The following is a 13363-nucleotide window of genomic DNA, read 5'->3' on the forward strand; positions in this document are numbered from 1 at the left end:
GTCTCACAGAGCAGATTGCCTCAAAATCTCTTTATTCGTTCTTTTTAGCCTACTGAGTCACACCAGACTTTGCAGAGAGGTGGTAGAAGTCTCCCTCCAACCATTTGCATGACCCAGTTGTTGCAGTACTCTATTTTCTCTCTTGTGAGCTGCTTGAGTTCTAATTACTACCACTAGCTATGATGCTCGAGCGTTCTCGTGAATGGGTGATGGTAATTCTTCTCTAGGGCTTCAGAGAGAGTGTGCAGTGGCTTCACTGTTAAACACCCATCACATATCAAAGCCATAGTATGGCCTCTGGTCCATTCCTTCTGCGAGTCCTACTGACCTAATAATGACTCTCAGCCTCCGCTGTGTCTGTCCACACCACCAGCAGCTCACTAGCTCTGCCAGGTTAATTATTTCAAATCCAAATGCAGTCCTGGAGGGCGAAGAGACAGGTGAAACACTAAAGCCCTCGGCGGTGCAGTCATAGGCTGTCAGCAGCTCCCTCCTTTCCTCATTAAATCGGTGTCTGTCTGGAGGGCGAGCGGACCTCCTCCTTTAAAGCTCTGACTTTGAAATGAGAGCTGTAGGGTAGAGACGTGCACACAGATGCACTTACATTAATAAACATATACACATAGCTGTCTGCTTCATCTGCAAAAGAAATGGAAATATCTGGGAAATGTCCGAAACCCAACTGTCGGTGGGGCATAAGCAGCGAATGAGAATGTATGAATTTGTAAATTTGGGGGAAAACAAAATTGCTGTGAAAGTGTGTTGGGTATTACCCTTTAGTAAATAGATACTACGATTGAAAAAGATGCGTAATTACTTGAGATGAAGACCACAGTCATATCAATAGCCGACTGAAAATCATTGCGAAAAAGTGATCCTGCACCCACACTTCTAGTAGATGACGCATTTCAGTATTTAAGTAGTTAAATTACAGTCAAGTTATTATTACATTGCAGCTTTTTCAAGTCAATAGTCAATAGGTGTGGTCATGTCTACCAATGTTCAGCAAATTTTCAGTGTCAAAATTTCATTTCAGAAATTTCAGAACGTCATTTCAGTATATATATATAAAAAAAAAAGTGGGAGTTTTTGAATTAAGACTCATACAGAGACACTGGATTTGAACAGATAATGGATTTTTGCATCTAAATATGGAAAGAAAAACTGGTTAGAAGTCAAACAATGAACAGCAGATTTTAACAAAATATGCTGTCACCACTTTCAGTTCTAACATGAAACATCATTTTAGCATGATAGTGGGTATGACAAGGTTAATGCATTTGGTCTTTGTGGAACAGATCTGCTTCGTTTGCTGAATTGTTGCAGCTCTTGGTTATTGCTGCTGCTGCTGCAAAACAAGCACAGGAACTTACTACTGCCAATACATGCGCTGATACGATCTGCTGCACATATAGCATATAAAATAACCATAGCAGATCTATACAGGTGGAGCTGGGGAGGGTGGAGGGTTTCAAAGGAACTCTAAAGCATGCTGTGAAATGCGAACCAATCAGTAAATTAAATTAGATTAAAGCTGTGAATATCATAACTAGGGCTGTCACTTTTGTGAAAAAGTCATTTTCGATTTTTAAGACATAAGTGTTCATTGAGTCGATTGTAAAATTTATTTTCCATGTCAAAAAAAAAAAAAAAAAAACGTTTTCTTTTTATTACTGCCAATTTTCACCACAAAAGCCGGTTGCTGTCAGCTTGCAATGGTCCTTTTCATAACTCAGAATCTCCAGTAACTAGATGCGAGAATGAGGCGAATTTGTGTCTACCGTGCTGCGAGACCTCCAGACGCGTGTAATTTACATTGTCTTTACACTGACATTGACTTTACATTGACTTAACATTGAAATCAACGCAGAGAGGTCGCTTTCGACGTCACTGGGTCTTATAGGCGCGTAAAATTGCTGGTATTTTCTGTCTAGCTTTCGCAGGGCACACTGCACTTTCGGAATTTTTTATTTTCTTTTTCTGCTTGTTTGTGAGTTTTGTTACATCTATATTTTTTAATTGTCGAATTATTTTAAAATGAATAGTGTACATATTTGGTTAAAATCGATTCCCTATTTTCATTTTTGTAACTTTTTTTGGTTGGTCCAATCGATTGTGCAATCGATTTTCGAACTAAAAGTGACCGCCCTAGTGTTAACGACCCATCAGCCTATGCCATCTTTAGTTTCATAACAGAACTTGGCATTTGTTTAATCCTTTTTGTCACATCAAAAGCATTATGTGCAATACAACATTAAAGATTTGAGGTAGCGATTTAAAAAGTAGCTTGTTCTCTCAAAAACATGAGTTTGTCATTCTCTTTTTCTGAATGAAACTGGCCTAAATGGCACAAGCTCCTTCCACTAGTGTGTTTTTTTCTAAACGGAGCTGCAGTATTAGGTCAGTGTGTGGTCACTGCTTGCTTTGATGCTGTGTGACAGCTCGGTTTCTCCTCTCTGACGTCATGCGCCGAAACACTGCAACTGTGTTCTTCAAATCTGCATTACATGCATGCTGCTCTGCCCTATACTCTCTCTCGCTCACATGTTCATCAAAGGGAAGTGTATCAGTTTTCGTCTATATGGACAGAGGGATGTGGAGGAAGTCACAGTGATAATCGTTCTTTTGTTTCTCCTTCCATCAGTATGAACGAGATGTAACTAGCTCATAACATTAGGCCTTATGTGGCTTCCTGCCGCAGAGAGCTGATCCTTGAATTTGAATTGCAAACGTTTGTGATTTTCCTCACTGGGTGTCTGTGTGGAAAGTGTGTTTGGTGCTCTTGCCCTGCTCATTAGTGAGGGTTCAGATTTCCTAAGCCTAAGATTTGGTTTGCTCATTTTGTTTTTTGGAAGACCAACCTTGAGGAGCTACAAAGAGGCAGCTAGTCTTTGTAAATACAACCTAGTGAACAGCTGTGTAGCAGACATGTAGAAGGGTGTGTGAGAGTGTATCAAAGCATTTTAACCCCACTCTCTGTATAAATAGCATAACCCACTGACCCACACACACACCACTACAGTGGACTGTTTATTTATAGTTCACTGGTGTTGATTTGACTCAACTTCATTTCTGGAGTATGTGAGGCACTAAAGCGTATCTAATGGTAACAATTCTATTTTAGGAAGATTCTTGCAGCATTTAATATGTTATTAGTATTTGATAATATTTAGTCTTGAATATAACACATCAGGATACCTTATAGGGGAATACGCAGGATTTGTTTTCAACAAAGCCTATTTGAGGAGTTGTATACAGTCTGCTTTAGCTCTTCAGCTCTTCTTACAGTAATTGTGTCACTGGCATGAAATGACAACCAGTGACAGCAGTGTCCTGTAGTGTGACATGCTATACTTCCTATACAACCTTTATTCCCCTCTATTAGAAGTGTCCAATAACAGCGTCACTTTTTTAGGCCAAAAATCTAAGCATAAGTATACAACAATAAAACATTTATTTTGCTAATTTAACAATGCACGGCTATGTCAAGCTTAAAATGCTAGATGTTTCTCATTTGAGAATGAATATCTGTGTTACATAAATGCATTTTGCACATGAAACAACACATTAAATAAGTGTTAAACTTTAAATACTGTTGTTGACTTTTAAACACATGGTGAAATAGATTACAGTTGTTGTGTGCTACTCTTTAAAGATCTGATATTAAACAGCCAAAATAGAAAAATTAATTATTATACAAAAAGATCAAGCTTATTATAATCGGTGTCTATCTAAAAAAGATTGACAGATAGTTTTAAAAATCATTTGACTAGTTAGTTATAGTTTTATTGTCATGTTAATTAGACTACAGTAAATATAATAAAATGCATTCTTTCGATGTTCAATGTTTTCGATGTTTCTAAATATAATCTTTCTCTATATAGCGGTATGCATATGTAATTTAATGTCCTGGTTGTGAAAAGAGTTAATGATATATTAGGCTTTCTCTGCTTTAAATCCGAAACCAGCCCCATGTCAACATCTGCTTCTTGTGATCTCATAAGATTTGTCATTAGACTTGATCAATCAGTTGCTTTCAGTTTAATTGAAATGTTATTCCATCAAAGCTTTCACATTGTTTAAAGAACTAATGTGCTTGCATTATGTGCATGCATTAAGCATTAATTGAATCTTGGGTTATAATGCTGAAACATTTGAACAGCTCAGGTTCAGTCATGACCACTAGAGCCGTGTTCTATTAAACAACCCTTTTCATGTTTTTATTGGTCATATCAACTTGTTTATGAATGGTGGCCACATTAATCATAGTTTTAAAGACAGTTTTAAATCAACGGCACAGCATTTTGACATCATGGAGCAACAGCTGCATAATCTCCTTTTGCTCTTTTCTGTTCCACAGATTGATTGAGGACCTTTTCCATTCAGAAATCAGCTTGGCACTGCCACAGAACCAAAGGTAAGCTTTCTTTAGCACTAAAACAGCTGACTGCTGTATTTATATATAAATATATATATATTTATTATTTTTTATTTTTTTTTATTTATTTATTTATTTATTTAGTTTTAGTGTCATACCACATGTTGAGTTCCCTGAAGAAAAAAAAAACACCACTGAATGCGTGATTGACTTTTTTCTCTAAACATTCCATAATATATTTTAATAACACTCTGAATATTTCCATAGACATGCGATGCGTGTTTTGAAAGGAACATAATGTCTGTGAACAAAAACCATGCCATAAAGCCTCTGAGTAAGTTAGCGAAATCTCAAATAACGTTGCTTTAAGCCTCGGATCCTCCCGTTCGCTTGCCACAGAGTCTGTGTGCATTGCTAATTCCATTTGAAAAGTGAAAGCATGTGGGGACATATGGAAACAGTAGACCCAGTCTCTCCTCCAGGACTCTGATGTTCCTGAATTACATCCCTGTGTGTCGTGTGCCTTGTTATCAAGTCTGAAACCTGCCGCCTGCCGTACATTCCAGCGCATGTGTGCAAACAGACACACTATCATTAACCCCTCGAAACCTCAGTGCTGCTTCCCTCCATCCACCCTCTCACTTAGTGCCTCTTCATGTCTCGTCTCAGAAGGAATCACAGAAGTGTGGTCCTCTCTTCAGAGAGCCTGCTTTAGCTCTGTGCTAATGAGAGGGGACAGTGGGAGAGGACGTCAGGCCCCACCACTGCGAGAGCAAAGACTTCACACTTCACAGTCTCAAGTTACCTTGAACAATAATTATACAAAGTGTCATTTTCCTCATCAGTGAGGTGCAGGACAAGAGTGTTGGTGTTTTCTCTCTGCATTAGGTGTCTAGACCAGTTGTCTGAGGAGCAAGATGTCATGTACCTACTGGAAATTTTGTAAAATTGTCAGACATGGTTAAACTTTCCATACTGTAAAGAGATACTTTAACATTGATGTTTATATATTTTTTGTAGTCACATGATTCACTGGTAAAGGGCGTCAGGGGAGAATGAAAACAATGTCAGTAGCCTTGAAGAAAAGCTGTTTTTAGTTCCCTAGATGCCAAAGAAGCAGCTTTCCACACAGCCTGTGCAAAGGTGCTGTGTTTCTAATTGTTTTGGTTTAGATGGAAATAGAATCTGAAAGTATGTGCTGCTCCCGGGCAGCCGCTCTGTCCCACTGTGAGCTGTTTTTGGAGTATCTAGTAACTCTCGACTTCAGCTGCTACCTAAAGCTAGCATTGATCACACTGCTTTTATTTGGTATTTTCCATAATACGGGATAGAGATTGCTTTTGTTTTTTAAAGCAGTAAATTCATGAATTCTTTAGGAATGCCAACCTAGATATTTTATGTTTATGTTTATGTTTCAATATTTTAATATTGAAATCACATCTAATTGAAAATTGGTGATGAAATTGGATGAATTGACGTTAAATTATTATTTTTTTCATTATTGCATAATTCAACTCTTTTGCCCAAGTTATTGTAAAAAAACAAAAACAATTGTTTTTCTTTATTTATAAAAAAATTAAGTATTATACATTCTCCAATAATATACCAAGATTTGTTTTCAAACTTAATTGTCTCTATTTAAGTAAATTTTGAATACGAAACTGTTTCTGTTTAATATTTGCTATAAATTTACAGAACTGTTCAAATCATTGTTTCATGCCTTAGATTTGGTAACAGGGTTGCATACATCATATAAAATAAAAAGAGATAGACATTTTCTAAAATGTAATTACCTATCTCACAAACCAGCTGTTAAAAAATGTATTTCCATTTTGTATCCTTGTCGTGGATAGTGACATTTATGTGTCAGTAAAGCCTAACACAATAGAGGATCACTGGGCCAGATTGTGGTCAGACTATCCAAATGTCTAATTTTCAAGGGCCAGCTTGTGTGTCTGCCTCATATGCAGCCCTCTAGAAAGGGTGTGATAGTTTTGATTCTATTCATAACATATACAAACCAGGATCTTTGTTTTTGTTTGGAAGAATGGCCTTTGGCTGACTCATGAGCTCTTTCAAATGTAGATCCTGAAGTGGTGTTGACCTTAGCAGACTTACTTTACTGAATTCTGTTCCGACTTGACCTTTCAGCACCATACAAACTGACTGCTCTGATTGCACTGGTTTCATGAAGATAAGAAAAGAGCAAGTGGGTACAGGAAGTGATGGAATGATGTCAGAGCACCCACAGGAAAGCAGATAATGGAGGAGTGCAATGTGCTTTTATCTACCCATTCTAATGTGTTACCGCATAACTTTATTTTATTTTATGACATTGTTATTGTTCAAAAGGTTGGTTGAAAGAAGTCTCTTATGCTCACTAAGGCTGCATTCATTTGATCAAAAAACTGTAGCCAGTAAAAATAATAATATTGTGAGATACTGTGAAATATAAGTAAAACAAATATTGGATATATTTAAAAAAAATTTTTTTTTTTTTTCTGTGAAAAAAGAAGAATTTTCAGCAGCTATTTCTCCAGTCTTCACTGTCACGTTATCATTCTAATATGGTGATTTGCTGCTCAAACACATTTCTTATTATAATCAATGTTGAAAACAGTTTTTTTTTTTTTTTGCAGGATTCTTTAATAAAAAAGTTTAAAAGAACAGCGTTTTTGCACATTTGCATATAAATTACTTGTACCTACAAAACCATTGGAATATACCTGCACTTACAATTGTAAATTGGTATTGTTCCTTATTTACTTGCTTTATATGTTTTTTTCTGTGTTTTTGTTCTGTCACTGTCATGAAAACGAATTCCTCCTATGTGTAGACATTGCTTGCAATAAAGCTCATTCTGATTCAGATTTTTTTATTTATATAATATTTTATAAATGTCTTTACTGCTAAACAGATTTAATGCATATTTTCCAAATAAAAGTATTAATTTCTTTTTTTTTCAATTTTTGAGTGGTATGTTATATTACAATACACTTTTTTATCCTCTTAAATCTGTAGATTTACATCGTAGGCTCATTGATAATTGATTCTGGATGCTTTGTTGCTGCAACTCACAGCCCTCAACTTCCCTCAACATTACTTAATGGGTTTAGTGTAGCATGGCAAGTGATCTACATTTGAAAACAGTTCCAACCATCTCTAGGCCATGTTTGCATGAACTCAGATTAGACTCATCTTTTAAATTGATGAACTGCAGGTCATTGGGATGTGTACACTGGCACTTCTGCCAGCCTGGCCCATGTTCAAAGCTTGTAGGTTTGTTTGAAAAGAGAATGGGCGACAGTATTGATTCATATGTCTCTGTGGATGAACACAAACCCCCCCTGCTGTGTGTAAATGTGGGGGCCTCAGCTGGACTGTCCTGTACCAGAATAGTCGATTCTATTCACTGTCTAATGCAGACACCCCTCTTTCTCCTTACTCATTAAATTTAATGGTAGCATCAGCAAGGCTGCCTCTGATATGTCTTTGTACTGTTACTGAATAAGTGCCCCTAATTTCCCTTAGAGCCCCGAGGCAGACAGTGTTGCCCCCTTTTATCCCAGCTAGAGTTTATGCCTTGGCTATATATTTAAGCTTTGAGATACAACTGTGACATTAGAGAGGCTTGGCTGATATGGCTTTGGTACACTCTTAAAAAAATATGTTTTTTATTGGCATCTATGAAGAACCTTTACATTAATGGAACGTTTCAAATACACATAAGGTTATTTAGTGGAAAAAGATTTGTTAGGTTATTTAAATGTTCTTCACGCTCCAAAGAAAAAACCTTTGTTTTTATTTGTAATATTTTGTGACTTCTTAACTAGTAGACCTAGTGGACGACATGATATTTTCAAGCACTTGCTGTAAAACTGGAGCATCTGTGCAACGTCTGGTCAATTGCCAATACGTGTCATTGGCAGACACCAGACCCTTCTGGGTTGGAGATGTGTAAAGGGGCATCTAGACCTGAGCATAGGACTTTTATGTCTTGCATAATGCTCAAGAATTGAATTTATATTTAATATTTAAATTTGCATCCTTGCGAATATTGCTTTGAGCTTTTGTATATGATTTTTAGCAAGTAATGATCAATCAGGTGAGTTTTACTGAATTAAGCTCACTTGTGCATCTATTGGGGTTACAGAATGGCTAATTTGCTAATTTGGAGTTTGTTTTGGATCCTCTGCTCTGCATCTAATTGGCAGAGCCGCGTGTGAAGACTCTCACCCATTGTGTGTGTTGCCAAGCCCACGCAGGGAGTCTTCATGCACGTCTCTCGTTTACAGCACTCAGTTGTGCGTGAACGATGACATTAGTGATGCTTTGTCACTCTGTTGCAGGATGTTAGGACCTTCGAATCCTTCTTTTCTCTTCCCTCCTGCCCTAAACCCTTTGCTCTCTCGCTAATGTGAATTGACCACGTGATTGACGAGACAAATGGCTGGAATACTTGGCCTAGCTTTGGTTCCAGTGTTTAATTTGGTCATGGACAGGCAGCTGTTCTAGAGCCAGACACCATCAACTATCCCCAGTCCAGTGGGCTCCCATATTTAGTATCTTCACCATTTGTTTTGCATTATTTTTACTTCTTTGAAAAAAGCAGGATGGTTACCTTTTCTCTTAATAGGGTGGATGTAGCTGTGAGTTTTTGGCTATGGGTTTGTTGGTCCAAAGGTGAAAACAGGTCTCACATGGATAAGATCTTCATGCATAAAAAAGTGAACATAGGGTTGTGTATAAATATTAATTGAATGCAAATAAATATATCTATCTAGATTACAATACACAATTATGTTTTTTTTTTCCTTGTTACAAAAATCACTGCACAGTTGTTATTTAATTGATTATCTGGTGAGGTAAAATTGCTCTTGGTAAAGGCAAAACTAGGATATTCAGACAACCTACAAATCAACACTATTGCCCTCCTATATACACACATATATAAACAGCAGTGGTGAATGACATCCTGCTTATGGAGACATAGGAAACAATTCATTTTCATCTCTGTAGCTTCTGTTTGAGAGGATCATTCTCCTTTTGTATTCATTTTCATCTTTCCTGGCAAGTGAACCAATTGTATTAGCTCCCTCCCACCCAAACAAACCAACTTGATGGACATTTATCATCTGTAAAATATTATGGATCTATTGTCTTTGAAACCAAATTTTAGCCTAATGTCAAATATAAGCCTAGTTTCTGTTGGTTGCGTGTAGAGATGTTGTTAAGTAATTTTCGTGTGTGTTTTTATGACTTCGTTAGGTTGGTCCGTCATCTCCCATGAGCCTCAGAGAGGCGTTTGACCATGGAGAGTGTTGGATGGCGCATTGTTTATCCTGGTCAGGGATGTGGAAATGACAGAAGCATGGCAGATCTGACTGAATAAAGACATCTCTTCTGTTAACTCACAAGGTTATTTTAGTACAGACTGGAAATCTGCAGTGCCATCAAGTTGGGAAACATTGACGATAGTTTTGCAATAATGAGAGCAATGAAAGGGAACTGCACGGAGGATTTAGTGTTCTTCACTTCAGCAAAGGAACACTGAAATTCTTGCTTTTATGTGTAGCAAATAGTGCCATCTATGCAAGTCTGTAGCAAATTTAAACCTGCAACTTGTTAAGAGTCCTGGACCAAATTAATTGACACATGGTTTTCTTTATGCTTTCCTCGTGAAAGCGGGGACATTCCAGATTTTTGCTTTGTACCGCAACTTTTGCACTTAGCGTGAAGACATTTTCACATGCATTGTGTGACAAATTGACTGATTGATTTGTGCATATTCTTCCACTATCTGTAGTGTCGCTACACGGTTGTGTGTTGAGCTCTAGATGTGGCCTTGTGATTTCTGCAGGTTATAAACATGGAGACTGTGGTGCCACTGAGATATTCTTTGACTTTAATTTTATAAACAATTAATCCACTGCATTCCTTGGGGGGGGGGGGGGGGGACTCTCCACATCATCAAAGAGGATATGTTTCTATACTTAATCCTGATTAACATACTGAGTGAATGTGTGATCAAAGAGTTTGGTTGATTTGCCACTTAAGTTTGATCACAAATATTGAGTATATGTACACATTCATGAGAACCCAAGAAAGTGGCTTGTTAAGCGTTTTTTCTTCCTGTTCTGATGAATTTCCATTTGAAACAGGCTGTTTGGAAAGGGCATGTTGAATGCCCTTTCTTTATTTTTTTTATTTATTTAAGAAATTGATTAATAGCTTTGTCCGAAACAACTGATGTTAGTGTGAGGCATTTGATCTAAAAAAAAATTGGTTATGCATGTTAGTATGTCATAATTTTTTTCTGAAATATACAATGTTGCCACATTTTAGGTGAGTGTATATATACAAAGAGCTTATTTGATCAAATTTAATGTACAAACTAGCATATAGATGACCTCAAAGCAAGCACATGTAGACTTAAATCCACAAAACTTTGATTTCATGGGGTCTGTTAAAACATGCTCATATATAGTAGCCATGAAAAATCACACAACCCTTAGAACTGTTTTCTAGAATTTGCTTGAGAGTCCTCAGTGTACTTCTGCCAATTTTAATGAAATATTTAATGGAAAAGTGTGGTCCAGTGATGGATGTGTGATGGGTGTAGCTCAGGCGGGTGTGAGACAGTCTTCTTGTTCTGACTTTAGCTCTGAAAGGTCATGTAGACAGGCTGCTGTTTTTACACAGGGCTGGTACATTATACAGCAATTGAACAGGTCTGGTAGTACACAGCAATTAGACCGCATGGTTACGTAACAGCATGAGTGTGCCTTCGGTGCCGCCCAGAGCAGTGGCCAGTTTTATGTACCTCATCTGTCTTTGCACAGTGTTTTTACAGTGACATTTGTACTCTGGCTGTTATTTTAGTATTTTGATGAACGAATCATTTCCATTCCTCAATTCCTGTTAACTGCATACACTTCTGACTAATGGTTGGGAAACTTATAGAACTATTAATAGCACACAACAAAATCTTGAAATGGGCAAATAAGCAAACTGCAAATGGCATTAATGGAAGCCAGAGAGAGTGAGGATGAATGCAAAGAGGGGAAAATAACAGGCGGAGCAAGATCACTGAAATATAGGAAGAAATTCCAAATACTGAACTGGGGCTGAAGGGTTTATATAATGCATCTCTGACGGGAACTGTCCGTCTTCAGAAAAGTTAAGATGTTATTTTCTTTTCATCTTAACTCTGTATAATGCATATTAATGTATTATTTAAAAGCACACTGCTGGTTTGTTTACAGCAGTAACCAAGGAACCGCTGTATCGCTGCTGTTCCATAAGCACCACCTGCTGGCAGAGAGTGAATTTGCATCTAATTTACAGCAAACACTGCTCATGGTAGCATGTTTGTTTGGATTGTGATTAAAATAAAGTGGTTCTGTAACTAACTGTTTCACGCATTCTGATTAATATAAAGGCACAGTCAGAGAAAGACTGTAGTGAATGGTCAAACTGCCAGAATCCTAAAAAAAAAAACGTAATGCAGATATTTGGTCAAACCGCCTAGCACTAGTCTTTGGTCATGAAATATAAATAGCCACAACTGAAGCCAGTAAAAATGTTTGTATGCTTGGTCCATGTCCAGATTTGAGCTTTATGCCCTTGATGAGAGCAATTAAAAACACTCTGCTGGACTAGCTTTCTCATTTGTTTCCTGAACCTCCATTTCCTCTTCAAGACTCTTGATAACCACTCAGGAGTTAAGGGTTGATTGTCTTTTAGTGGGAACTTTCATTGGAATCTATTTTCCGTCCATAATAATCCATTTCAGAATGAAAAAAGAGTATGAAATGTGAAAAAACTGAAGGACAGAGATTGTTTTATTCATCAGGAATTTATTGGATCATGAAAAGTGGATGTTCCAGATCTGAATGACAACTCCAAAAGTCTTCGAAGAGGCTTTTTCAGCAGGCCATGGAGACTGAAAGTCAAGTTTTTTAAATGTAAGTAATTAGATTTGGATGACAAGTTGAAACCGTATTAGTTTTTTTTTTTTTTGTATATAAAGATCTATGGGACTCTGTGGAAGAACATCATATGTTACTAAAGACTCGCTGCAGTTAGGTATCTAGCATGTCATTGGGACTTGGAGTTGATCTCATGGACTGGAATGTAGGGCTCACAAGAACGGGGCATAAAATGTAAACTTTTGCTTAAAGCGAAAAAAAGAAATTGTAGTGGAAATAACCATCCAGGCCCTGTGCAGTAAATGGAAAGGGCAATCATGACTTTGTTTTTCAGACCTGTTCAGTAGGACATATTCCATCAGTCTTTGGCGAAATGCTCCCACTGGAGAAGTCTTAAACATTTCCAGCACACATCCTCAGCTGAATTCTTGCTATTTTTTTCTTTTCAGTCTCTTCTTTCATATTCTCAGTCTGTTTTTCCCAGAGCACGACGTGGCACTCAGTCACATGCATACTTTTGTGTTTTTCAGTCTCTCTTGGAGATAAATGGCTGCTTTTTAATAACGCTTAAGGATCTCAGTGCCATAGCAGTGCTGTGGGATCGGTGGGAATACGGCCTATGATCGTTCCCATATGTAGGGATCGTGCCAGAAACAGTGGCATTGGCTGAGCACCAGCATCCCTGCACCTGAGTCTGCCTGTTGTATGTGGTCTCTAACAGCCTGTGCTGACTCGAATGAGATGAATTATGTTAGACAGTACCATCTGTTGAGCAGGAGATTTACACACTACCAGGACACCATGTGTCATGCACTTTATGCAACTTATCATTTGAGAGCTGTTATGTTTCATTTGTTATGTGATGTTTTTATTCATATAAATCCATTACTTATCAAAAAATTCTGTAAAAATCCAGTTCATACGTGCAGTAAGTTGAAAGTAAGTCTTCTGTGATGAGCATGTTTTAAGTGAATTGCATTCTGATATTTTCGGGGACATAAAGTAAAATATGTCAGGTTGATATAACTGGTAGAATAAAGGAGGAAATGCTTAT

General features: G+C 37.4%; 1 protein-coding gene across 3 annotated transcripts in view; it reads left to right on the top strand.

Annotated features, from left to right (window-relative positions):
• Positions 1-13363, top strand: part of raph1a (Ras association (RalGDS/AF-6) and pleckstrin homology domains 1a) — a 62824-nt gene that overhangs the window by 15030 nt on the left and 34431 nt on the right. For all 3 annotated transcript variants that reach the window (XM_052566139.1, XM_052566141.1, XM_052566140.1), the window contains exon 2: positions 4361-4417. The gene's annotated coding sequence lies outside the window, so the exon portion shown is untranslated. The remainder of the gene's footprint in view (positions 1-4360; positions 4418-13363) is intronic.

Source organism: Carassius gibelio, chromosome B9 (genome assembly GCF_023724105.1).
Source record: "Carassius gibelio isolate Cgi1373 ecotype wild population from Czech Republic chromosome B9, carGib1.2-hapl.c, whole genome shotgun sequence".
Taxonomy (NCBI): Eukaryota; Metazoa; Chordata; class Actinopteri; order Cypriniformes; family Cyprinidae; genus Carassius; species Carassius gibelio.